At 42.1% G+C, this 23873-nt stretch overlaps 1 protein-coding gene across 1 annotated transcript in view; it reads left to right on the forward strand.

Annotated features, from left to right (window-relative positions):
• Positions 1-435: 435 nt before the first annotated feature.
• The window catches only part of adcy7 (adenylate cyclase 7), a 134018-nt gene continuing 110580 nt past the window's right edge, over positions 436-23873 (forward strand). The window contains 1 exon segment of the mRNA XM_052028017.1: positions 436-840. The gene's annotated coding sequence lies outside the window, so the exon portion shown is untranslated.

Raw genomic sequence — 23873 nt, forward strand, 5'->3', positions numbered from 1 at the left:
TCCTATTTGAGATTTCCCAGTTTCTTTTTGTTTTATGTTCATGGACTGTGATTATATGTCTTTTCTTCATCTTCCTGTGTGATTCACACACACGCACTGACTACCAGATATTCTGGATAGGAACTAACAGCACACCGTTACGCGGAGCCTTCTTCCAAAAGTCTTCCTCAAATTCCGTTTGCACCAGATTAAATCAACTCCCTACTGTTTGCAGAAGGGATTTCACAAGTTATTTTCAGGTGAATGCATCAACCAGCCCGGGAGAGCGCCGACCCTCCCTTTTGGCTTGCAGAAGGCAGTCGCTCACCCACCTGGTGGGCGCCGCCCAGCGCATATCTGCACGGGTGGGTCGGAACACGGCCGCCAATCGGGATTCCCTCCAGCGGATGGAGGGAAGGGGCAACCTGACAGACAGCGGATTTGCAACAGTTGGCATGCACTGAATGACGCGAGGGGATGGTTGCAAGGTAGAGCCGTGCGCTGCAGAAAGCGCCGGGAGGGAGCCCACGCTGCCGCTGCTCACCATAGCATTGGTGTGAAACTAACTAACGTCAATGTTACTGCCTCAGCACTGAGAATCATTTCCGCATTTTAACCCCAGCTGAAATGGCACCTTTCCTGTCGGGGAACGCAGGCTGCTGAAAAACGGAAGTGAAAAAACGACCCGGAGTGTAGAAATTACAACTTCTGAGATCAGTGCGGCAAGTCCACGCTGGGAGACTGGAAGCAAGTGTTTGCCTTTTGCTATATTTGGCAGTAAAATTTCCTGTTTAATCCAAGCGCTTCCATCTGATTACTGCGACCGTCAACGGTAACGAGGTAAAGGTTTCTGAATCGCTGGTAAGTTTAATCATTTGCCTTGCTTTTTGTCTTTGGTTGTAGTGTAAATTTAGTTGGTTAGGTTTCAAACCCAGCAATCAGGTGCACGGAACGAACGGAACGGCATTAATAAATGTAAACGTAAAATTGAAAGAGCAGAATAAGAGTTTCAGGTATATTGCTGAAACGCTCCTCTGGGGGGAAGCACAGGAAATCATTCAATACCATTTGTTGGCGTCGCTTTTAAGAACGAAACAAGTACGGAGGAGAGTTTACAATTATAGGATTGTTCTAGATTTTAATCGGATTGACTTTCAGGAATGGCGATGAAGACACACTAAAATGCATCTATGCCTGAAGAAAGGTTGTAGCAATAAAAGTTACATTATACTTTTAAGTGGCATATCGCAGAAGTCTTCCCGAAAAGGAAGTACGTTGTTGGGAGGACAAATTTTAAACTGGTTGTTTTGCAGGTTGAACTCCAGCCTTGACACGGTGCCCACTGTCTCCCTTGAATCAAAAGGCTGGAGGTCAGGTCCAGGGAATAGAATATGTAACGGAGTCTGATAACCCAGGGCAGGACTGATGGAGATGCTTTTGATTTGGCAAAATTTGATGCATCTAAATTATATTTAAAATAATTTATATAAAAAGAGATTATTTAGGCATTTATTTAAATATTTTTTTTAAATCTGATATTTCAGGTTTTCAATTCGGAGTGTGGTCACATTTTATCACTGACTAGGCACCAAAAACAGTTTTACATCTTTACCTTTCAAAGTAGTGAACCTGCTTTAAATTTATTGTTTATTTGACAAGTGGATATTGTCATAATAAAAAGGTAAAAAAAATTAAAAGACCACATCTGTTCCATGTCAAGTGGGTAGCCTGATGGTTGATTTATGATTTTATTCCAGTTACTAAGAATTTTTTCTCTAAGTGTGACTGTGAGGTGAAATCGCTGAAGGATTGCATCCAGCCAAGCAAATGGATGAGTCATTAAATCAAGGTTCCTTGTGCCTTGTATAAGGTTCCACATAATCGAGAATGACAAGGTAGTTCCCTCTATGTTGGACCAGCATTGATCCCTCCATCAGTATCACAAGTGGCAGTTTATCTGGCCATTTAGTTCTTTGTTGCTGGAGGGACATTGGTGTGCATTATTTGGCTGACTTTTTCTTATGTTTTAGCAGTATATATAATCCAGAAATATTTAACTGGTCTTCAGGTCGTGAAACGTGCCATAAAAATGCTAGATCACTTCTCGTATAGTAATCACTAAAATTAGGTTTGTCAGTACTTTGGATTATAAGTAACATTTTGACTAAAATCGGTTTAATGTAATAACTTAAGAAATATATATTTTCAGGACCTGACATTACTGGCAAGGTCAACATTTATTGCCCTTGAGAAGGTGGTGGTGAGAAGGTGGTGGTGAGCAGCTGCCCAGAACCATTGTATTCCATCACATTTCTGACATGCCCTGCAGGTGATGGAAAGGGGTTGTTGATGGTTTTGACGTTCCCCGCCAGAGTACATTCTGTGCCCGAGATACGTCCAGTAATGCTTCTAAGTGTTGGAACAACATGCAGGAGCACTGGAGCACAGGAGAAGCTGATAACTGGTGTATCGATATTTCAGTGGAATAAGGGAAATTACAAAGGTATGAGAGATGAGTTGGCACAGGAGAAGCTGATAACTGGTGTATCGATATTTCAGTGGAATAAGGGAAATTACAAAGGTATGAGAGATGAGTTGGCCCAAATTGATTGGAGGAGTAAGTTAGCTGGAGGGACGGCAGAGGAAAAATGGAAGAAATTTCTACAGGAAATAAGGACAATGCAGGACAGATATATTCCAAGAAAAAAGAAGGTTTTGAATGGAAAAAAGGCACAGATGTGGATAACGAGGGAGGTGAAGGATAAAATAAAAGCAAAAGGGGCGGCGTACAAAGTAGCAAAAATTAGTGGGAAAACAGAAGATTGGAACGATTTTAAAAATCTGCAGAGAGAAACTAAGAAGATCATTAGGAAAGCAAAGATGAGTTACGAAAGGAAGCTGGCGGACAACATTCGGAAGGATTCTAAGAGTTTTTTTAAATACATAAGGAATAAAAGAGAGACACGGGTTGACATAGGACCAATTGATAACGGTGCAGGAGGTAGTTAAGAAAGCGAATGCTATGTTGGCATTCATCTCGAGAGGTATAGTGTATAAAAGTAAGGAAGTGTTGATGAGGCTCTACGGGGCGCTAGTGAGGCCTCATTTGGAATACTGTGCGCAGTTTTGGGCCCCGCATCTTAGGAAGGATGTGCTGACGTTGGAGAGGGTTCAGAGGAGATTTACGAGAATGATTCCAGGAATGAAAGGGCTTAAGTATGATGAGCGTTTGTCGGCTCTTGGACTGTACTCGCTGGAGTACAGAAGGATGAGAGGGGACCTCGTAGCGACATTTAAAATGTTGACAGGTAAGGATAGAGTAGATGTGGCTAGGCTGTTTCCCTTGGTGGGCGTGTCCAGGACCAGAGGGCACAATCTTAGAATTAGAGGGTACAGTTTCAAGACAGAGATGAGGAGAAGTTTCTTTACCCAGAGGGTGGTGAAATTGTGGAACTCCTTGCCACGCACAGCAGTGGAGGCCGGATCAGTGGGGGTATTCAAGGAGGAGATAGACAGATATCTAAATAGTCAGGGTATCAAGGGATATGGGGATAAGGCTGGCAAATGGGATTAGAATAGTTTTTTTTTCTCTCTCTTTTTTCCCACCCCATTTCTTTTTCCCTTTTCCTTGGAGCAGACTCGATGGGCCGAATGGCCTGCTTCTGCTCCCTTATCTTGTGATCTTGTGATCTTGTGAGGTATTATAATGGATGATAGTGAGATGGCAAGGGAATTGAATGAATATTTTGCATCGGTCTTCACCGTGGAGGACATAAGCAATGTGCCCATTAGTCAGGAGTCTCACGAATTGGAGCTGAGTTCAATTGAGATTAATAGGGAGAAGGTGCTTGGAAAACTAAAGGGGCTTAAGGCTGATAAGTCTCCCGGACCGGATGAGGTGCATCCCCGGGTTCTGAAGGAGGTGGCTGTGGAGATAGCGGAGGCGTTGGCGATTATTTTTCAGGAATCGATAGATTCTGGCATGGTTCCGGAGGACTGGAGGGTAGCGAATGTAGTTCCATTGTATAAGAAAGGTGGGAGGCAGCACAAAGGCAATTACAGACCTATTAGTCTGACGTCAGTGGTGGGAAAATTATTGGAGTCTATCCTCAAGGAGGAGGTTACCGAATACCTAGAGGCGCAAGGCAAGATAGGACCTAGTCAACATGGTTTTGTGAAGGGGAGGTCCTGTCTGACCAACCTTATGGAGTTTTTTGAAGAAATCACAGGTAGGGTGGATAAGGGAGAGGCGGTAGATGTTGTGTATTTAGACTTTCAAAAGGCCTTTGATAAGGTGCCTCACAAGAGACTGATTAATAAGATGAGAGGTCATGGAATTATGGGCAGGGTAGCAAAATGGGTGGAGAATTGGCTGGTTGGCAGGAAGCAAAGGGTGGAAATAAAAGGATCTCGTTCTGGTTGGTTACCGGTTACTAGTGGTGTGCCGCAAGGGTCGGTGTTGGGGCCTCTCCTTTTTACCTTGTACATCAATGATTTGGATGATGGAATAAATGGTTGTGTGGCTAAGTTTGCGGATGACACCAAGATAAGTGGAGGAGTAGGGAGCATAGAGGAAATAGAAAGAATGCAGAGGGACCTAGACAGTTTAGGAGAATGGGCAAGGAAATGGCAGATGAGATTCAATGTTGAGAAATGTGCAGTTGTACACTTTGGAAGTAGAAATAAGCGGGTAGATTATTATCTAGAAGGAGAGAAGATTGATAGTGCGGTAGTACAAAGGGACTTGGGGGTACTCATACAAGATACCTTAAAAGTTAACCACCAGGTTGGATCGGTGGTTAAGAAAGCGAATGCTATGTTGGCATTCATCTCGAGAGGTATAGTGTATAAAAGTAAGGAAGTGTTGATGAGGCTCTACGGGGCGCTAGTGAGGCCTCATTTGGAATACTGTGCGCAGTTTTGGGCCCCGCATCTTAGGAAGGATGTGCTGACGTTGGAGAGGGTTCAGAGGAGATTTACGAGAATGATTCCAGGAATGAAAGGGCTTGAGTATGATGAGCGTTTGTCGGCTCTTGGACTGTACTCGCTGGAGTACAGAAGGATGAGAGGGGACCTCGTAGCGACATTTAAAATGTTGACAGGTAAGGATAGAGTAGATGTGGCTAGGCTGTTTCCCTTGGTGGGCGTGTCCAGGACCAGAGGGCACAATCTTAGAATTAGAGGGTACAGTTTCAAGACAGAGATGAGGAGAAGTTTCTTTACCCAGAGGGTGGTGAAATTGTGGAACTCCTTGCCACGCACAGCAGTGGAGGCCAGATCAGTGGGGGTATTCAAGGAGGAGATAGACAGATATCTAAATAGTCAGGGTATCAAGGGATATGGGGATAAGGCTGGCAAATGGGATTAGAATAGTTTTTTTTTCTCTCTCTTTTTTTCCCACCCTATTTCTTTTTCCCTTTTCCTTGGAGCAGACTCGATGGGCCGAATGGCCTGCTTCTGCTCCCTTATCTTGTGATCTTGTGATTTATCCGCTGAGGGAGGATGTTAGGTGTAAGTAGGACGAGATTTCGTTGCTCGCTCTTTACCTGATGCCATGAGATATTGTGATATCTGGAGTTAATGCCCCAGATTCCCAAGGCCATTCCCTCCCAGCTGTATAAAGATGCACCACCATCTCTGACGGGTCTCTCCCACCAATCGGATGAGATATATCTGGCGTTTGTGATGGAGGACTCTTGCATTCTGTCTGTAAGGTAGGATTCTATGTGTGTAACTAGTCTGTGGAAAAGCTCCCCCAGTATGGTCCCTATCTGCTCCAACTAGACTGGGGGCATGCATGGTAGTGTAGTGGTTAGCGTAACACTTTGCAGTGCCAGTGACCTGGGTTCAATTCCGGCCGCTGTCTGTAAGGAGTTTGTACGTTCTCCCCGTGTCTGCGTGGGTTTCCTCCGGGTGCTCCGGTTTCTTCCCACGTTCCAAAGACATACGGGTTAAGAAGTTGTGGGCATGCTATGTTGGCACCGGAAACGTGGCGACACTTGCGGGCTGCCCCCAGAACACTCTACGCAAAAGATGCATTTCACTGTGTGTTTCGATGTAAATGTGACTAATAAAGATATCTTATCTTATCTTACTGAGTCTACATTTGGAGTCTGGGCCGATGCTGTATGATTTTATTCTTATTTGTTTTAACAAGGATGTTTTAATCTAACTGTATGGCCTGGTAGGTCACTTCAGATGTCAGTCAAAATGTAGGTCTGGTGTTCCTTGTTGGCTAGACTGGGTACAGGTGTCTGAAAAACATTAGAGAAGTAGAGGAGCTTTAATTGACAATCCAGTCATTTCATCACTGAGATTATTTTTAAACTCCAGAATGTTTAATTAATTGAATTTCATTCCACTGTTGTCAGGGTAGGATTTGAAATCTTATCTCTTAATTGTTAGTTCAAACCTCTGGATTACTGGATTAATGACCTGCATCACCATTCACTGAGTTTGATGCAGTTTTGAAACCTGTCAAATGGATAGTGTGTAAGATTTTATAGGACTGTCCCACTGAATGCAGTGCACTCCATCCACGAAATGTGCTGCAGTTACTCAAGGATCCTCACAAACCTGCAGCCTCTACCTCAGGAAGGACATGGGTGACATGGGTCCCTTCAGAGGGCATCTACAGTTTCCCTCCAAGTACCACTCCATCCTAATTCAGAAATGTATCAAATCTCCTTCGTTACTGGAACTAATCCTGTAAATTCCTGCTCAATAGTGCTTCATCAGAAGGACTGCAGCAGTTCAAGAAGGCAACTCACCATTGCCTTCTCAAAGGCAGTTTTGGGATGGAAATTAAATCTTGGCCTTGCAGAAGGTACCATCATCCTATAAATGAATAAAAACAAAAAGGTCCTTTGTATCAGTTTGGTTTACTTTGTGAAAGTTTATTGTCAAATTCAACTCTCTGTCATCTTGTTGTGACATCTCCATGAATTGTGACCAGCTGGTGTTGGTTAGACAATAATTGGACTTCAGATTGGTGTTTCCTTGATAAGCTCACCTGATTCCATTTACATGAAGGGACCAATGAGAATTTCTCAGATAATGTGAAGAGCCCAAGGTTTCTTTTTCTGGTGTAACAAAAATAAAAAAAAGTATTGTTTAAAATCTTACCACTTCAGTTGAATCTGAAGTAGTAAACCTGTTTGTTTTGTGAAATTTTCATTTTGCGAATATACAACAATAAAACAGTGCAAACCTTTACATTCGTGTATGGATCAATCATTAGTGTTACCTTTTTATATATTTAAAAAAAAAAGCACCAGTGCCACTCATGTGGCTCCCTGGGGTGATACCCCAATCCCATATTTCTAATATTTAAGGGACTTCCTCGCCTGACCCTGCCCCTCCATCTCCTGTGGCAGAAGAACCTTAAACTGTAGTCCTTCCCCACCGAGCTCTCGTGTTGGCTGCACCCAGCTTCAGTGCGTCCCTCAGCACGTACTCCTGCAGCCTGGAATGTGCCAGTCAGCAGCATTCCCCTACGGACATCTCACAGTGCTGGGGGACCAACAAGTTTCGGGCAGCCCAAAGGGTGTCTTTCACCCAGTTGATGACCTTCCAGCAGCAGTTGATATCCGTCTCTGTGTATGTCCCCGGGAAAAGCCCGTAGATCAGAGAATCCTCTGTTACACAGCTGCTGGGGATGAAACGTGACAAGGACCCTTGCACCTTTCGCCACACTCTCCTCGCAAACCTACAGCCCGCAAAGAGGTGGGCGACCGTCTCGTCCCCAGTGCAGTCATCCCGGGGGCAGCGCGCGCTGGGACTGATGTTTCGACCATACAGGAAGGATCTGACTGGGAGGGCCCCTCTCACCACCAGCCAAGCGAGGTCTTGGTGCTTGTTGGTGAGGTCTGGTGATGAGGCATTCTGCCAGAGGGTCTGGACAGTCTGCTCAGGGAACCACCCCACGGTATCCATCGAGTCCTTCTGCAGTGTCTGCTGGATGTTCTGTGCTGACCACTGCCTGATGGACTTGTGGTCAAAGGTGTTGGTCTGGAAGAACTTTTTCACGAGGACAGGTAGTGCAGCAACCTCCAGCTGACTGGGGCGTTGCGCGGCATTGGAGCCAGGCCCATCCTTCGCCACACCGGGGACAGGTAGAACCTCGGCATATAGTGACACTTGGTGCCCACGTACTTCGGTTCCACGCACATCCTGATGCAGCGACAGACGAAGGTGGTCATCAGGATGAGGGCGATATTGGGGACACTTTTTTGCCCCCCTTGTTCAGGGACTTGTGCATGGCGACTCATCGGATCCGCTCCATCTTGGATCCCCAGATGAACCGGTAGACGGCACGGGTGACTTCCCAAGCCAGAGGAGCGAGGAACAGGCCACACCTGCGCCAAGTATAGCAGTCCTGAGAGCACCTCACACCTGATGACCAAGTTCTTCCCAGTTATTGAGAGGGAGCGCTGTTCCCACTGTCCCAGTTTCTGCTTCACCTTCTCAAACCGCTTCCGCCAATTTTTGTTGCATGCCCCGGCTCCTCCGAACCAGATCCCCAGCACCTTCAGGTAGTCAGGCCTGACGGTAAAGGAGACGTTGGATCGGTCAGGCCAGTTGCCGAAGAGCATGGCCTCGCTCTTCGCGTGGTTAACTCTGGCCCCTGATGCCAACTCAAACTGGTTGCAGATGCTGGTCAATCTGCAAACCGACCTTGGGTCCGAGCAGAAGACAGCAACGTCGTACGTGTACAGGGAGGTTTTCAAACTTTTTTTATTATTCCAAAGTAAACTTTATTCATAATAAAAGACAAACTATATACAATAATAAAACAATAATAAAACGGTGCAAACCTTTACATTCTTGTACAGATCAAATATTAGTGTTACTTTTTACACAAACCACAGCACCAGTGCCACTCATGTGGCTCCCTGGGGTGATACCCCAATCCCATATTTCTAATATTTAAGGGGCTCCCTCTCCTGACCCCGCCCCTCCCTCTCCTGTGGCAGAAGAACCCTAAACTGTTGTCCTTCCCCACCGAGCCCTTGCGTTGGCTGCACCCAGCTTCAGTGCGTCCCTCAGCACGTACTCCTACAGCCTGGAATGTGCCAGTCAGCAGCATTCCCCTACGGACATCTCACAGTGCTGGGAGACCAACAAGTTTCGCGCTGAGGATCAAAGGTTTACTTGTTATCGTTTTGTGTAACTTCTCGAGAGGGAAACACTTTTGGTTGGCTTGGGAAAATATCACTCTTTGGTTGTGGTGTATGGTATATTCACAGAATTAGAGACCTTGATTAATGACAAGGCTTTGACCAGAAATGGAGATTACATCATTTTAATCTGTTTTCCAAATAGGAACCTTTGAAATGTCATTGGTGAATCTCTGATGAAGTGTCAGGCACTGTCGTGGAGATCTCAGAAACAGTAAAATTAGCGTCTTTGTGTTCATTGGAGGACGAGAAAGAAGAAACGATTTTGGATATTGAGATGAGTTTTGTTGATCTCTGCATATTCACTCACCAAAGACAGGCTCAATCTTGCCACAGAGTTTCCAATCTATAGCAGCATAAATTTAGAATAATGGATGATTGTGTAAGTTACACCTGATTATATGGTTTTAAGGCTGTAATATGATAATACTGTCAACCTGTGTTGCAAATTCAGTGCACAGAGTTTTCTTTATTTCTTACTGTGAAAAAATAATGGCATCCATGGGTGAAAATCTGTACATTTGACATTGAAAGTGCAGGTTCCAATTACAAATTTCAGAATGGATATGGAAAAAGCAACAACAGATGGTGATGTGCAAGGGTGTTTGATGAAAGCACATAAATTATGTCCTAAATGTTGTATCTGAATTTTGAAATCTGACAGTTTTTAATTTTACACTGTTTTCTATTGTTATTGCCGGACATTTCGGATCATGTCTTTGATCTTTATGGCATTCACACAGGATTGATTATGATTATCTGCAATTAAATCCTTTGCCAGTATTCTATATTAAAGAAACTTTATAGGGCATGATGTTTAATACTGACATTGGAAAACAATCGTGATCGGAGAAATGAATTCCCTTTTTTAATATGCTCAATGTAGATTTGTTGTTATCTTCACCAAAAATCATGATCTCACCTTCTGAAGGCTGAAATATACTGAATCATTGATATCAGAGATAATGTTGGAAGTACGAGAGGTTGGGTGGCAATTATAATTCTTGTGATTCCATAGACATAAATGACGAAAGTAAGCCTTGTATACAATTTAATTAACTGCCTTAATTACTTAATAACATATCACATTTTCTTTGAAATTAAGAACAAATTCTTTCCATTTCAGAAGTTATTAAATAATGCTGGGTTACAAATACACAGGTGGCAACAGTGACATGGCAGCTTCTTAATAGGCTGTTGTTCGTGTGCCAGTTTCAACAGGCTAAATTACTCTTCTGTTTGATCGGGGCTGGCAGTAAAAGTCAATCATTTTTCTGTCCTCACCTGGCAGCCGTGTGTGGACATTTCAAGAGAGACTGGACAGTGGGGAGTCGGTGGGTAATGGGGAATTGGTGACAATGTGATTAGTTTGGATAGATGCTTGTTGGTGGCGTAGACATGGTGGGTTGAACGCCTTTTTCTGTGACTCTGAGTGATCCAGAATTGGAACTCCAACTGATTTGTCACAAACTCCTTTTACCAGTTCCAACTTCTTGTCATGACATATTATGCAATGTCTTTTAAGATTTAAATTGCTGGGGTGACTTTTAATTTAAAAAAAGTAGATCTCTGGTGGAGTTACAAATGAAATGTTGAAGAATGCAGTCATGCTTGGTTAGGTCTGATGCTTCATGTTGCTGTTTCTTATATTTTTACTACTGCTCAAATCTGTTGTAGCTTTCTCATTAACTCTTTCTGCGAAGTTCTGTATTTTCTGCTTTGAATGGGATGTGAGAAAATGATTTCATTTGAGGGGAAGATAAAGGCACTGATGATTTTGAGCTGTGTTTAGGATAGGGATTGCTGGAAGAATATGGTCCTCAGTACTTCCCTACCCCAAACATTCAGTTCTATGGCCCGTGATATCCTTAACTTTCCTTCTAGTAATTCCAACCTCTTCAAAGTATTCGTCGCTGGAGTTTACCCATTCTTTGCTATTCCTGCCTCTTACTTCGTACAGTTCTCTTATCATTTCCCCCATGCTACTCATCCTATGTCAGGTGATGAAATAGCAAATATCTGTTTCCCCCTTCTCTTGTCTCCTTCATTTCTTTTATTCCTTTCTCAATGGCTTTTATTGCTTTGAAAATTTAATTTGCTTGTTGATTTACAAAAGTCACATTATCCTAAGGAAGGAGATTCTCTGGCTTTTTTAATTTCTCAGTACTTATCTCTTCCTCAGTATAAACAATTAGCACTTGCCCTGTCTTACATTGTTGAAAGTTGAAGTATCTTCAACATTGTTTTTGTTTCATTCATCTTTTGAGGAAGAGATGGTGTGTTTGGGCTGAATGGCAGTTTGATGTTTTTACATTTGTCTAAGGACTGTTAACTAACCTATGATCAGACTGCACAGATTTCTTTTTATGAAAAGAATTGCTTGAGGTTTTTGATATTTGTCTTATTCTGGAACATTAAGCAGTGTGCACACTAGGAAATCAAAATCCATCAACATCACAGCTCCAGGCAAAAATGCCAAGTCATGTAAGTATTACTGTGGACTTTATATTCTTAAAACACACACATCAAATAAATAAACAAGAGTGGAAGCATGCCACGTGGTTCCTTGAGCATGCTTCAAGTTCATTATGATCATGGCTGATCCAGTGCCTCAGTGTGATCATCTTATCCCTTGGTCTTCAAAAAATCTATTGATCTGAGCTTTGAATCTGCGCGACAACAGAGCACGCTTAGACTTCTTGGTCAGGGAATCCTAAAGGTTTTCAGTTCTATGTCATCTTTGTTTCTCAAATGGTCGCTGCCCCTTGTTTCTAAATTCTTCATCCTGAGGAAATAGCCTATCAGAATTAACTCTCTTTGGAGCTCTTAATGAAATCACCTCTCATTCTTTCAACTTCCAGTGAGTAAAGGCTAGTTTTCTTGTCTCTCCTCAGAGGATAATCCCCATAATCCAGGAATTTATCCTCCTTTAGATAAGGGGACCAACCTGCACAGGTATTCAGGTGTGGTCTCACCAAGCAAGACTTCCTTACTCGTGTACTCCAACTCCCTTGCAAGAAAAATCAATGTACCATTAGAGTTCCTAAATGCCTGTTGGATCTGTAGGTTTAGTTTCTGCAGTTTGTGAACAAACACAACTGGGTTCTGCTAAACTCTCATTCATTAATTTCTTTGCCTTTAAAAAAAAATTCTGTTTTTCATTTGTTTCTACTAAAGCGTATGACCTTTCAGTTCCTTTCATACTCCACTTGCTGTTTCTCGCCTGCTCATTAAGCCTGTGTATTAGCACCTTGCAGATTCTTTGCATCCTCCTCACACCTCACTTTTCCATCCATTGAAAAAAATGCCGATAATAATCTGTCCAGGGGACAATTAGTACACACAGCAATGGAATCTACAAAGACCACCTACTTCTACCTCTGGCAATGTTGACTGACTCTGTCCCTGCTTTGGCAGGGTTGCACCCCAAATTCTCATTCCTACCTTTATGACCTCTAGACTTGTCAATTCCAACTCACTCCTGGCTGGTGTTTCTCATTCTACTTTTCTTTTAAATGTGAAGTCATCCAGTACTCTGCAGCTTGGAGCCCAACTTGCACCATCCCATTTGTTTGTCACCTGTATGCTTAATGCCCTACACTGGTTTCTAGATATGCAGTGGTCATTGATATCAAATTCTGTCATGCCCATTTGCCTCTGTACTCTTCACTAACTCCACAACCCAGTAAAATATCTATAGTCCTCGAATTCTGCCCTCCTGGTCATCACTAGATTTAATTTTTGCACATTTAGTTGCCTTGCCTTCATCTGGCTATAAGTTTGAGTTCCCTCATTCAGTGTCTTTCCACCTTCACTTTTCCTCCTCCAAAGCATTGCTTAAAGTCTACCACTTTGATCAAACTTCTGATCTCCTGCTACAATATCTCCTTTTGACACCCCTTGTCAAGTTTTGTGTGATAATACTACATTGATGGCACTGTATAAATACAAGTTCATTAGATCATTGACTATTGGACATGTGTTCCTTTCAATTTGCTTCCTCATAATTTAATAATTGTGACTTTATTACAGCAGATGGATTGAAAAGAATCTGCAGTTTATACTTTTGTGATTTAAGTTTGTTCTCTCTATTTAGCAAGCCTAAGGTTTGCCCTGTTCCCCTGTTAAGTAGATAGGCAATTGTAATGAGATCTTCATTGGTCCAGTACAGTAGAAGAAGTATAGAAGCATTTTAGCCATTTTGCTGCTTACAGCTGCTCTGCTGTTCAATAAAAAGGATGGCCGATCTTTTACCTCAGTGCCACTTTCCTGCCCTGACCCTCCCTCTCTTGATTCTCTTCATACGGTAGCCAAAGATATATCGATCACTTTCTTGAATACACTCGGCCACTGAGTCTCCACAGCCCTTTAGGGAATTCCAAAGATTCACTTTCCTCTGGGTGAAGAAATATTTTTCTCAACTCATTCATGAATACCCTTGTTCCAAGACGGTGACCTTTGATGCTAGACACCCTAACCAGAGGAAACATCATCTTTGAATCAGTCCTTAAAAACCAAAAAGCTATGTGTGTTTCGATGAGCTCACCTCTCAGACTTCTAATCTTAAATGAGCATCAAACCACAGAATGGTTAATCTCTCCCCATGGACAAACTCTCCATCCCAGTCATCAATCTGGTGAACCTTTGTCATATTTCCTCTGTTGTAAGTATATTCTTCCTTATGTAGGGAGACCTGTACAAACTACTCTAGGTGTGGTCACACATGGGTGCTGTACATTTACAGTATTTCTGTATCCTCAAACTCAAATCTTCTTGTAATAAAGACCAACATACTATTTGCCTCCAGAATTTCTTGCTGTACCTACACATGAACTTTCAATGACTGGTGCACAAGGAAACACAAAACCCTCTGAACACCAACACCTTTCCATCTCTCACCATTTAAAAAAAATATTTGGCTTTTCTGATTTTCTGACCAAACCATCTTCCACATTATTTTCCATCTGCCATGTCCTGTTTTCCATTCAATTAGTCTGTCTACAGCTGTTGAAGCCTCTCTACATTCTTGGAGTCATAGAGTCTTCAACGGCCATCAATATTAATCCCATATTTTTCCTCTTGCATCCCAATTCTCCTGCCACCCTGCTATGCCATGAGCCAATTAAGCTGCTAGCTAGCATGTCTTTGGCATGTGGGAGGAAATCAGAGCGGCGGGGGGTGGAATAAACCCATTTGATCATGCAGAAAGTACAAACTCCACCCAGAGAGCCCCCAAGGTCAGATGGAACCCAGGTCTCTGGAGTTGAGGTAGCGGTGTTAACTACAGTGCTGCTCTGTCACTAACCTTGTTTCCTTACAACTCTCACTGCCACCCAACTTATTTCATGAGCAATCTTGGATAGATTACACTTGGCCCCTCATCCAATCATTGATACAGGTTATAAACATCTAGGACATAACCTCAAGGTACGATCTCCCACAAGAACACAGGAGCAGGAGTAGGTCAGCAGGCCCCCCAAGCCTGCCTGGACATTCAATATGATCATGGCCGATGTATGCTGCTCTCATCTCCTGTGCCAGTTCCCCATAACCCTCAGTTCCTCAATCTTTCAAGTACTTGTCTATTTCCGCCTTAAACATATCTAATGATCTGACCACTATCACCCTCGTGGGGTTGGGGGAGGGGGTAGAGAATTCCAGAGATTCACTACCCTCGGTTTTAAATGATTGGCCACTTATTTTGCTGCTATGTCCCTTTTCTTGTGACACTCCCACCGGTGAAAACATCTGCCCTGTCAAGCCCCCTTAGGATCCCATATGTTTGAATAAGGTCAGCCCTCATTTTTTTAAACCCTAAGGAATGCAGAGCCTGACTGCCTCGTCTCCCTTGTCCCAGGAATCTTCTCTGGACTGCCTTCAATGCCACAAAGCTCTCAATCCAAAAGTGACCTGTTTATTCCTATTGTCTGAGTCATACAGCATGGAAACTGGCCCTTTGGCCCATCCAATCTAGCTGACCATCAAGCACCCATTTACACAAATACTGCACTGATCCAATTTTTCCTCCCCATATTCACATCAATTCCACCCCCAGCCTGCCCCCCGCCCCCCCCCCCCCCCCCCCCCCCAACCTTGCAGATTCCACAGTTCAACTACACAAGAGGTGCAATTTATAGTGGCCAATTAACCTACCAAGCCTCTGGGATGTGGAGGAAATCAGAGCACCCGGAGGAAACCTACAAAGTCACAGGGAGGACATACAATCTTCACACATACAGCACCGGAAGTCAGGATTGAACCTGGGTCACTGGAGCTGTGAGACAGCAGCACCACTGGTTGCACTGTTGTGTTGTCCCATCTGCTTTGTGTCTGTTAATGATCCTAAATCTACACCTGTATATTACCTCCAATCCCGCATGATCCATTTTTGTTAAATGAACTTATCCAGGAAGACGTAGCGCCCGAGATAATCAATTCCGCCAGTAGGTATCTGGGTCAAGACTGAACAGGGATAGAAGAAAGTTGCTGTGTGGCAAAGCCTGAGCAGGGACCAACCTATATCTGCTCTACATCACTGTACACTGGAGTTTCAAAGTAAATCTGTGACAGACTGTTGCAGATTACTGATAGGTTCTCTGTTTTGTGTGGTTGTCTAGTATCGGCTAATTTATGGACAGCTGAAGTGACAACAGCCTGAATGGAATTTGCAGGTCTTTGACTTCCAATGTTTTAAGAGACATGTGGAGACCTATCCTGTTTGTTTTCCTTTTATATTCAAAGCAGTCATATGTTCATGTGAGGATTGGGTTACTGTTGAAATAATACATTCTGATAATTTGCAAAATGTCTGGTATCTAGTTATTTCAAGCAGAGTGCTAAGGTGATGTGTAACTTTATTTCAAATGCAGATGTTAACTGAAGTTTATTGTTTTGTTTAAGGGAGGAAAAGTAAAATACTACTTAACAATAAAATGTGCTTTCAAATCACTGCACACATTTTTAGAAGCATTGTCGAGTTCAGTTATTGAGTTAAATTCATCAAAATTCATAAAATTAAATGTTTAAAGGGTATATACCATATGAGTGAAGTCCAAGGATCTGCTCTTTGTATAAGCTTCACACAGAACATGCCTATCATGACATTGTGCACTTTGTATGTGGATGGGGGAAAAAAATAGTCAGATCGAATGATGTGGTTCTGACATTTCTATGTGTGGGTTGCAGAGCAGCTTCGGCTTATTTGCAGTCTCTCACTCTGCAGCTCTGTAAATTTATTTTAACCCTTTGAGTATTGCCTTTTACTGCTCTACAATTTTGGTAATAATGTTTATTTAAAAATGTCAGGAAATGAAGATGTAATTTGCATTTCTGCCAATTTTATTATTGCAGATTTATACATATTGTTTTAACATACAAAGGAAATAAAGTTAAAAGGAATTACCCACAATCATTAATTAATCATTTATGTTTCCTTTGTCAGCTAATTTATATTCATGCTTCTAACAAATTGAGTTTTGTAAATTGAATTTCGCTTTAGACTGAGGAAAAGATTTAGTGTGTGCTTTATCAACAAGAATTAATCATAAAACGACTTTGTACTATTGCAGTATCAAGTAGCTGATAAGGAGATTTCAGGTGGACTGATATGTTGAGAATGCTATTTCAGAAAACTTGGTGAATATCCAGCAGACTGTTCATAGTTAATTAAAAACTTAAATGAGCTTTATCCTGTTAATCTCTGATCACTTCAATTTTATTATTAACACTGAGCACAGCAGAGAATGAAAACATTGTGTTAATTATAAAGCAATGGTGGCAGATTGTGCAGTTGAACTGTATAAATATAGGATACACAATGGACTTTGTGGCTAACTAAAAATGATCCACCAGGTGACTCAGTGCTCAGGCTTGTGATTTTTACAGGTCAATTCACTCAGCTTTTGTTTTGGAATAACCAGCAAGGTGTAGTTTTGTCACTCATTTGCAGCATGTATCATGTGAAGTAGTCGTGTTTCATTTTCATTACATTTGAACACCATTTCCTCATTGTGGACAGAAGCTGATAATGTCATACTTATTTTGGACTATGTGTGACTGGTTGTTTTAAAGTTGTCATCATAAGTCAAAGTAAGAGATTCAAAGGTTGCAGAGGATTAAGAAAAATGAAAGAATCCCACTTTATAGAAACTTACCACAAAAAGAGCTAAAATATCTACAGAAATAAGAGAACAAACAGTTATGATTCAGAAAGTGAGGTTGAAATGGATAAGTCTAAGAACAAACACATGTTTCATCTTAGTCAATTTATCTTTCCCTTCCTCTCCTGAAGCTGCTAAATCTTGTTAGGATCTGATTCAATGGTTGCTGGTTGCCTTAATGGTGTCTTGAACTCATTCATCTCACTGCCTGCTTAATTGTAACATCTCAACTTTAATCAGCATTTTCTACCACAGAATTTTTAATAAAGATGTATTTAGCAGTTTTGGCATTGCATAAAGTAAAGAATTAAACGTCATTGGTGCATTTGATGAAGAACTCGTAAAATACATGCTGATTGATTGACTTGTGGTAAAAATGCACAAAGCTGTGCTTTCTTCATTAATGTACCTGTAATTTTGAAAGACAATGAAACTTCTGTTACTTTTAAGCTGCTGTCTCCTTCTGAAGAATTATTATTTTTCTTGCGCATGAAACAAATTTTCTTCCATATAAACCTTCTGAAACTCTTGGCTTCTAATGGTAGGCATACCATTTTTTAAACAAAATCAACATTAGGCCACATTGGACTGCTTTTTATAGATTTTCAGCTTGACATTTTGAAATCTGAAATATTTTAGTGTTAACAGGATCTTAATGCAAGTGCCTGAATTCTTCACCTATTGTGCCTCTGACGCATCATAAGAATGTAAGAGACAGGATCAGTAGATGACCATAAAGTCTCTCTAACCTGTCTTCATTCTTCCCCATCTCCTGTGCCCCCCTTTCTTGAATACTGTTGTTCCATTTTCTACCTTTCAATTCACTGATACAGGTCGAGAAGTTGGAGGGTAAGTAATAATGCATGCACTATATATAGAGTCACCTCTGCTCATCACCTTGGTTGGAGGCCATCAAGTTTTGTGCATTGATTTTAGTTGCATTAATTTCTCTAGTACTTCAATGTAATAACTTTAAGCCCCTTACCCATAGACCATTAGTTCCCATTGTATTTGGTCTTTTAATTTTCTTTTAATTTGTGTCAATTGAAGTTCAATTGTCAGAAGGCTGTAGCTTCAAGTCCAAGAGGCTTGAGCTCAAAAAAAATCACTTAAGTCATCCCTGTGCAGGACTGATGGAGAACAAGACATCAAAGATGCTGATGTACGTAGTTCTCCATCAATCCTGCACAGGGATGACTTGTGATTGAAATACCAGGGATAACTCCTGTTCTCTGTGAAATAATATTGTGGGTTTCTTCTGTCCACCTGAGAGAGCAGATGGGATCTGCCTTTCTCGTGAATGCTGCTTATTTGACGCTATGTGCCTACGATGCTGCCGCAAGTAAGTTTTTCATTGCACCCGTGCATATGTGTACTTGAGTATCTGTAAATAAACTGGACTTTGATCTTGATCTGTTTTGTTTTAAACGATGTTGCTGAGGGATAAATATTGGCCAAAATACTGGAGATAATTCCCAGCTCCCATTTGAAATATTGTCTTGGGATCTCCTCCATCCACCTGAGGGATGGAGTCTTGGCTTGACATGTAATCTGAAAAATATCTGCCTCAGTCATAACAGCTCACTGCATTCAAGGCAGGGATTGATGGAGCTGTGGACATTAAGTGAGTCCAGAGTACCAGGTTGATGCAGGAAAGTGGCACTGAGATAAAGATCGGTCATTGTCTTATTGAATGGTGGAGCAGCCAGCAGGGGTTGAATAGTCTACTCCTGCTCCTGTTTTTTATTTCTTGCGTATTGAATTTATTAAATTTTTAAATTGAAAAATCTGCTTAAGTGCAGAAGTATTCACCAATGCTAATGTTTACGTCTGTCATTTCTTGTGAAGCTGATTCCCATTGAGACACAGTATTTTGTCGTTGTTTAATAATTTTTAATTGCTGTTGTCTGAAGTTTTGCTATGGCAGCCTATCCTGTTCTAGTATCAGTTTTGCATTGATTTATATAATGGTATTAGTTTATTATTGTCACTTGTACCGAGGTACAGTGAAAAACTTGTCTTGCAAACCGATCGTACAGATCAATTCATTACACAGTACATTGAGGTAGTACAGGGTAAAAACAATAACAATACAGAGTAAAGTGTCACAGCTGCAGGGAAGTGCATTGCAGGTAGACAATAAAGTGTGAGATTATAAGGTTGATTGTGAGGTCAAGAGTCCATTTTATCATACAAGGTCAATGCTGTTCAATAGTCTTATCACAGTGGGATAGAAGCTGTCCTTGAGCCTGGTGGTATGTGCCCTCAGGCTCCTGTATCTTCTGCCTGATGGGAGAGGGGAGAAGAGAGAATGACCCGGGTGGGTGGGGTCTTCGATTATGCTGGCTGCTTCACCAAGGCAGCGAGAGGTATAGACAGAGTCCCAGAAGGGGAGGTTGGTTTCTGTGATGTACTGGGCTGTGTCCACAACTCTCTGCAGTTTCTTGTGGTCCTGGGCAGAGCAGTTGCCGTACCAAACCATGGTGCATCCAGATAGGATGCTTTCTATGGTGCATCGATAAAAATTGGTGAGTGTCAAAGGGGACATGCCAAATTTCTTCAGCCTCCTGAGCATGTAGAGGTGCTGGTGAGCTTTCTTGGCCATGGTGTCTATGTGGTTGGACCGGAGCAGGCTATTGGTGATGTTCACTCCAAGGAATGAAGTTCTCAACCCTCTCGACCTCAGCTGCATTGATGTAGACAGGTGTATGTACACTGCCTCCTTTCTTGAAGTCAATGACCAGTTCTTTTGTTTTGTTGACATTGAGGGAAAGGTGGTTGTCATGACACCATGTCACTAGGCTCTCTATCTCCCTCCTGTACACCGACTCATCATTAATTGAGATACAGCCAACTACGGTGGTATCATCTGCAAACTTGTAGATGGAGTTAGAGCAGAATCTGGCCATGCAGTCATGACTATATAGGGAGTAGAGTAGAGAGGGAGATTACATGATGTTTGAAGTGGCTTCCAGCCTGCTCCTTGTCAGGAAGTTGTGAGTTCAAGGCCCACTGGAGAAGTCTGAGCTCATCATTGAGCCAATACTCCAAGACAATACTGAAGGAGTACTGCAGTGTTGGCAGGATCATAACTCAGATGAGAATGCTTGCTGCCCTCTTGATTTGGCGTAAGCTTGTGCTATAGTGTTTCAAAGGCAAGAGAGCGTTCTCCCCAGTATCCCAGCCGATATTTATTTCTCAGTTGACATTAAAAATACATTATTTGATCATTATTTCATAGATGTGTGAGATCTTGTTGTGCACAGATTGGCTGTTGTGTTTTCTACATCGAACAGTGATTAAGCTTTAAAAGTCCTTTGTTGGCAATAAAGCATCTTGGGACACCCTGAGGTTGTGAAAGGTACATTGCAAAGAGAAGTGCTATCTTTATTTATAACACTTTAGAATCCAGTTTGTGGGAACAGAATAAATTATATGACAGCAAGTATATTCATTGGATTCACCCTTCATACATTGCTCCATCTATTACTTACTAATGTGTAATATTTTTGAATGGTGCTGCACTTCAGTCTGCTCACTTAATAGAAAAAGATTAACAGAATACAAACGACTTCTAACATTTAGATCATTACACCATATGCGTAGTTAGGGATTGGATGGGTTATTGCAGTTTATTTTGTAACCTAGAAACAATGCTGATGAGGTCATAGACTAAAACCTTATGGAGTTTTCACAGTCATTAGTAATCCATATTTTAGAGTTGTATGCTCACCATATTCTGTGTGTCATGAGTACAGGAAATGAATTTGACCCATGCTGTCAGAATGTTCACGTACTAATAACTCCTTTGTGTGTTGCAGCTTCTGATCTAATCAGCTTATGTTTTGTAATACATTGCTGTTTGTTCCTAGTTAAGTGTCTTGTGTTAATTCTTCATGTTATTCAAACTAGCCACGAAACTTGGCCCACTGTAGGTGAATACCTTTAGCTATTTTAACACTGCCTTGGGGCTGGTTAATTTTGCAATACTTCTCATTCTCTAGGAGAGGTTGATGTCTAGAGTAAGAATTTGCAGACAGCAAGATGAATAATCCAAGATCAGGACATAAGGCATGATTAATTTCAGAAAATTTACAGTTTGGACAGTGCACCGTTTTCTAGTTAGTATATCAATCCAGGAGTGTTATAATGCAGAGTCTAGACTTTAATCCTGGTGAAATTCGAGACTTCATCGTTTGCTCTTATGTTTGGATAATATGACTTCTCACATGGAATGGGTGTATCAGGAAACAAAATGAGCAACCATGTTCTTGAAGGAGCGGTGGTTTCTTGTTTTTGCTTCCTTGTCAGAGATTATTATTTTTCTGTTTGGTATATACATAGGAAACATTAATGTTAATATTAACCACATGAATATTGTCTGCAAAACTACTCTCATAAATGAAACATTGACAAGTGTTTAACTAAACCTGAAGATCTTTGCAGAACATGGGATCTGAAAAGGTCTTTGATGTAGTAAGTTAAATTGTGACTCAGCTTCCCCTTCACTTTCTTCTGACACTGCCTCTGGCCCAATTTATATCCCTTGTCGTCCTTTTACTGATCTTCCCCTCTTTGATCCTGGACAATCACTTCTCAGCAAAGACCCAAGCTCCTTCACCATTATATCCCCAGCTTAATCAGCTCGGAGCCTGGAATGACATTAAGCATCTGCCTTTGCTTTCTTTCCCATTTGTTTGCCCAGGAATCTTTACCCCAGACTGTGGACCCCTTTCACCCATCTTCAGATTTCCCATTCTGCCTGGACCTGTCCCTCTGGCCTCTTGCCTTCTCTTGGATCTATTCATCACTAAGTACTGATGTGATTCACCAACTTAACTCTTCCTCTGTCTTCACTCATTGTAACCTTGCCCCCTCTGCATTTGCGGTACTCCGCTCACCCAGGACCAACCTGAACATTATCGACTTTATCAGTGTCACGGGCAGTGCTGTTTTTAATGGTGAGCTGACCTTTACCCCACTCAGGCTCTGACACCTCCTCCCACTTCTCTCTTGGCCACAACCTTATCACTGAACATGACACCATTGTCTCCCAGGCTGTGGCTGACATCATTTCCTCTGGCAACCTTCCTTCCACAGCCTCCTGTCTCATAGTTCCCCAACCCCACAGAGCCCACTTCTAACTCCTCCACAAGATCCACAAGCATGACTGTCGTTTTGGAACCATTGATTCAACCTATTTGTTCTTGTGCAGAAGTCATTTCTTCTGCCCTTGATTTTGTTCTTCATCCCTTTGTTCAGTCCTTCCCACTTAGGTCTGCCTTCCAGCATGGTGACAATTTCCTGGTCCCAACCTTCTCATTCTCGCTATGGATGTCCAATCCTTCCATATCCCCATCTCGTACCAGGATGGCCTGAGGGCCCTTCGCTTCCTCTTGGAATAGAAGCCTGCTGATACCCCTCCACTACTCCTCCACCACCACCCTCGTTTGCCTGACTGAACTTATTCTCACATTGAATATCCACTCCTTTGGTTCTACTTACTTCCTCTAAATCCAAAGCTGTAGCCATGGGAACCCACATGGGTCCAAGTTATGCTTGTTTATTTTTGTTTGCTGGATATGTGGAACAGTTCTTGTTTCAGTCCTACTTGGCAACCTTCATCACTTCTTTTGTCAGTACATTGAAGACTGTGTTCTCATGTAGAGCTAGGAAAACTTCATTGTCCTTGCTGCCAATCTCCATCTGTCTTGCACTTTCACGTGGTTCATTTCTGACTCTTTATTTCTCTTTCTCATCTCATCTCCGTCTTGGGATATGTAAGCAGCCAATTTCCGTTACTAGCCCACTAAGTACCATAACCATCTTGACCACACCTTTTCTCATCCTGCTCCCTGGAATGACTTCATTCCATTTTCCTGTTTCCTCCATTTCCACTGTCCTGATGATGATGGTTTCCACACCAGTGCTAATAAGAGCTCTTCCCTTTTACTCAAAGCTCTTGACCTCACAATCTACCTCTTTATGACCTTGCATCTTATTGTCTACCTGCACTGCACTTTCTCTGTAGCTGTGACATTTTACTCTGCATTCTGTAGTGTTTTATCTTGGACTATTTTAATGCACCATGTAATGAATTGATCTGTATGAACGGTACGCGAGACAAGTTTTTCACTGTACCTTGGTAAAGTGACAATTACAAACCAATTCTGAAACCATTTCCAAACTTTGGCTTCCACTTCATCTCAGTTGCCAGTGTTCTTGACCACATCTTTTCCATTTCTCACACTCTGCTCTCACCCCATTCTCGTCACACCTAGATCAAGGATAGGGCTCCCCTTGTTCTTGCCTTCTCCTTTTTCCAATTCAACAGACATAATCCTCTGTAATTTATGTTATTTTCAACATGATCCTACCAGTAGATACACTAGATACATCTCCTGCTCCTCCTCCCCTTTCAGTATTCTGAAGGGATTGTTCCTTCTGTTCACTCTTCCATCTTCAACAACACCTGCTCCTCTTCCCAATTTTATTCAGAGGGACAGGCTGGTCTCACACAGGTTTGCCTAATTTCCAAACTTTCATAGTGAACCAA

This window comes from Pristis pectinata, chromosome 13, assembly GCF_009764475.1.
Source record: "Pristis pectinata isolate sPriPec2 chromosome 13, sPriPec2.1.pri, whole genome shotgun sequence".
Taxonomy (NCBI): Eukaryota; Metazoa; Chordata; class Chondrichthyes; order Rhinopristiformes; family Pristidae; genus Pristis; species Pristis pectinata.